The following is a 5,009-nucleotide window of genomic DNA, read 5'->3' as shown; positions in this document are numbered from 1 at the left end:
ATATATATATGTGTATATATATATATATATATATATATATATACATAGGCCTTTATGGAAACTTTTTTTAAAGCAGAAGTTACATTTCTACATAATTTTTGGGTAGTTACGTCAACATGTCCGGTGGTTTCATGATGTGTTTGAACGTTTTTTTGTTTTTTTTTAAGAATATCGATCTCATTCAAGTAGCATGATGAGCTAATTTACTGCTAACATTTTATCACGGTTGTACTCTGCTGTGTATATATATAATATCTATATATGAATATATTCAAAGCAATTCATTTTCGTCCATCGGTTTCAAACAATGTGCGTCAAAAAAGTTGGTCATTGTTTAAGTTGCTTTTCCTCGGGTGTGTTTGGGATTGTTTTGTCAGTGGCAGCTGAATGGAGAGTTGGATTTAGATTGACGGCTGTTGTAACAGTGTGCTACTGTGCAATAGTGTTGCTTTCGTGGTTTCTTGTCCTGTCTCTTGCTCGGAATCGTGAGAGGTCTAAGCGCGTAGCCTTGTGTAACTCCCTATCCCGCGTCTCTTTGGGCTGTTTGGAGTAGTTTGTAGTTTGCTGCAGTTGACCCGGAGGTATTTGTTAAAACCTTTAACTGCTTTGAAATTTGGTAGTGCTGTGTGCTTTCATTTTGTCTGATTGTTTTTTTATGGGAATAAGAGCTTGTGGTGCTTAATGTAGAAGGAGTATACAGTGCAGACGATTAGAGAAATTCAAATCAATGATACTGATAATAACTACAAATGTGTGGGCAGGAAAAATTGTATCCTCCAAAGCATAGGAATGCCCTTCGACATCTGTGATGTCTTCAGTCCTTGCTTAAACATAAGAGGTCATTCACAAAGTAAAGGAATGAAAAACACAAGTTTTAGAGATGTGATTTTTAAAAGTTGAACTTTTATCTTGAGCGCTGCATTCTTAGATTGCCGTGCCATGTGTGAGATGCATGACACACACGTCCATCTAGTGCATGTTTACATAGAAAACCAATGGAAAAGCTGCAGTGGAATTCAAAAATGCATCCTGTGTGAACAGCCCCTAAGACTCAAACTGAAAAATTAAAACTGGAAATTTGGGTGAATATCACAAAACCTGACAAGAATTATTTCACCTCAAAATCAAGGCAAAGAAAAATAAAATTCTGTTTTACTACAAGGAAGTGATGCTTTTTTAGGATTATTCATTTTTATGTGTATTGCAACATTTTTATGACAATTAAGCACATTTTATCTGCCTATTCTATGAAAGCCAGTTTTCGTCATGAAAATAAATAAATAAAAAAGGTAAATGCGTATTATGTTACAATTCTGAACTTTTTTTCACAGTTTTGACAAAAAAAATGAATTATGAGACATAAACATGCAACTGCAAGACAGTCAGAATTGTGAATTCGTAATTACCTTTTTTAATAAAGAAAAAAAACTATTATGGAAAGTCAGAATTGGGAGATTATGAACTTGCAATTGTGAGAAAAAAGTCAGAATTCTGAGTTTATATTTTGCAATTCTGAATTTTTTTTCCCAGATCTGCAAGTTTATGTCTTGTTTTATTATTATTATTATTGTTATTATTATTATTATTAATTCTGTGGTGGAAACAGGCTTCCATATAATTCTTATTACCAATGTGAAAAAAAGTTACATTTTAGTTCCTGTTTTTGTTTTGTTTTTTGAAAAGTATTATTTAAAATGTTTAGAATTGATACATTATGGTAGTATTTGTAAATGAATACTTACATTTTTTTATTCATTTTTACAAAAAATGGTTGCAAGTAATGATTTATGCTCTATATGGTAATTATAATTTGGCAAATGTGCTTAATAGTCACGAGAATAATGTCACAATGCAATCTTAACAATGCTAAAATTAGACTTTTATCCTAAATGTTTCTTTTTTCTTAAATTTTAGTGCCCATGTTTTTGTGAGATTCACCCATTCAATTCACTTTTGATAGGAGTACAAGCAATGTGTGTGGAATGCACTTGAAGACCTCAGTGACTGTATGCAATAGTGAGAGTGTTTTGGGTGCACAAGCACGTGGTGTGAAGCATTGAAGAGCACAATCAGAATGGTCACTGCAGGCTTTATCCGAACGTTTCCGAATCAGAGAGCGTCTGTCCAAAAACAAACGTGACGTCCGAACGGTCCTGCACATATTGATTCCCAAGCTTCTGATTGAGGCCTGTTTGAGGAAAACGCTGGTATTGCACTTTAACCCCTCCTCCCCCTCCCTCCTTATCTTGCACTTTGCAGGCACTGTTAGGCTTCCATTCTCTAACCTCAAATGAGCGGCTCTGTGTTGTGAGATCTCGGATCAGTTTCCTTTACATAAATCCACCACACGAGAGAAACTGATGGCAGACGGGCCACCCCGAACGCCTGCCATGTGATCCGTGCGAGGGAAGCCCGTCCTCCATTCCCCAATTTAGAAAGCAAATCTATGTCAAATATGAAATGGAAATTATGTTTGAAGCCATAATGGTCCCCTTGAAGGTGACTTATGGAAGCAGTGTATCTTTTTATTCTTCCTCAGTTTGTATAAAAGATTATAGATTGAAAAAATATATCATTTGCAACATAAATTAATTATGTATTCCAAAACCCTAATAATTCTAACTGAGGTACTTGAAATCATGAAAAAGAAATTGCCATAAAATTATTAGCATACAGGTCACAAATGGTAAAAAAAGGATAAATTATAAAAAATATATTTATCTAATGAGAAAAAAATAATAAGCTCAAAGTTGCATACGTTTATTTTATACTAATACGTGTAAATGTGATCTTAATCTCATAGTTGCTTAAGAAATCTAGGGTTGGTATGTCGTGGTTTTAGGCAAAAGGTGCTAGTAGCCAATCTACCTTCGTTAATGTTGCGCATGAAATTGTGAAGCACTTAGTCTACCTTGCCATCGAGTCCCACGTTTCTGACATGAAATACTGTAGCAGTTCTCATTTTAACTGTCCTGCATCAATGGCACATAAAAATCTTCTGTGGCTTCCGTCACACTGAAATCCCCCTACCGCACTGTAAATGGTTGGCTTTTAAAATGGTGAATCTCACAAAACTGTTAGGAACGTATCTTATTTCATCCAAAAATCGAAAAAAATGTATAAATAAAAAAATATTAAAAAAGTAAAAAATGTCAATGCAAACACACACACACACACACACACACACACACACACATATATATATATATATATATATATATATAAAATAATAATAATTAACCGTTTTTAAATTACTAGGTCTTTTTAATAATTAATAATTATTACAAATAAATAATTGTGATGCAGTAATTTAAAAAAGGTAAATTTTTTATTATTTATTTTTAATAAATATTTGTCAATTTACTATGTCATGCAAATGTAAAACATTTTTAAATGTATTTTATTATGCGAAATGTCTAGATGCATAAGCATCATTTTCTTTAAGCAAAATATTTATTTATTTTATTTTATTTTATAATGCAACCTTGGCATGTTCTACACATTTCTTACATCATATTTCATCCGCCACGCCCTCCCAAAAATATACAGCTACATTACACACTGCATGAAAGGCAATACTGAAAATTGGCATAATAGGGGCACTTTAAAAAATAAGTAACTAAATAAAAATCTAAATTTACTACATTACATTTTTTACTCTGTCATTTGATTTTGCATTAAAATGCAACATTAACATGTTCTTCATAGGTTTATGAGATTCACCCTTCAAAGATTCACATACTATTGAGTGAACAAGAGTAGAGGACAAGGCAACGCAAGTATCCTACATGTTGCCAGGTTAAATCTGAGATAGGAGCTCAGTGTTGCTCGCTCTATGACATTTCTGACTATGTTGTGTTTTATACTGTCACTGAGCTGTAATGAAACCTTAGACAAGCAATGTGCTTTGAGTTTGGCCCAGTAGAATGTATCTTTCTCAATGGAAGTTTAGTTGTCCATTCGCCATCTCATCACACGAAAGGTGGCGTGTAGTTTCCACTAGGAATATTGTGCGTGGCTTCAATTACCCGTCTTCCTAGATTATGTGCCGTACACATATGCAGACGTTGTACGATCATGACACTACAACAGATTTATTTCGAAATTACAGCAATAGCTTGCAGTCGAAAGCACTACAGCAACGTTACATATGATTTCCAAAGCTTGGTGCGAACTGTATTCACTTTCTTTTGCTTCTTTGCTTCTTTCTTTGTGACATAGTTGCTTTAAACTATTTGAATATGATCTTGCGCTTTTCTATACAGGTCAAAGTACATGTTGAAAATGTCCTTTTGTCCAAACCGCTATATGCAGTGTGTGTATGTGTGAGCGTGTGTGTGTGCGAGCATGAATGTGTGTATTTCTGTATTTAGCGCACTTGTAATCCCATGAAATAGGCTTGAATATGGAGTGTCGGTAGAGATTTTGGTGAATTTGATTGTGTGCTGTGGAATTTTGTACTAAGGGGGTCTGTAGAAAGTGGAGCCTCCTACCAGTTTTTAAAAAGCATTCTTTTCATTACTTCAACTTTTGTGTGAAATGAGGATTTACGAAGTTAGAGTTTGACCCATCAGAGGTCTGACGGAGAACGTCCTCAAAGAAGTTTACAAATAAAAGTCATTGTGTTCGATTAGAAATGAGGGGGTCCTGACGGCCCTGGTTTGAGGTACAAAAGGATGATCCAAAAAATGTAGATTTTATTTAGATGCTCTAGAAACTGTTAAATCTATTAATACTTATCAAATAATGAGAGTAATGGACAAAATGATCTTTTATTCCTTTAAAGTTTTTACCTAGGTTGGCAAGAGTTCTGAATCTAAACTATTATTTATATTATATTCTCTCTCTTTTCCCCCCTGGTGTATTAACTGTGCATTAATACCCCTCAAATAATTAATAAAATGTTGACAAAGATTTGACTGACTGATTTGTTTGTTTTCTTGTGTTTGGATAAATTCAATGTCAAATGTCACCCCAAAATCAATAGGGAGAAATATATATATATATAT

The sequence above is a fragment of the Sinocyclocheilus anshuiensis genome, unplaced genomic scaffold, assembly GCF_001515605.1.
Source record: "Sinocyclocheilus anshuiensis isolate Anshui unplaced genomic scaffold, SAMN03320099.WGS_v1.1 scaffold130, whole genome shotgun sequence".
In the NCBI taxonomy this organism is placed as follows: domain Eukaryota; kingdom Metazoa; phylum Chordata; class Actinopteri; order Cypriniformes; family Cyprinidae; genus Sinocyclocheilus; species Sinocyclocheilus anshuiensis.
This window is presented reverse-complemented; position numbering follows the sequence as displayed.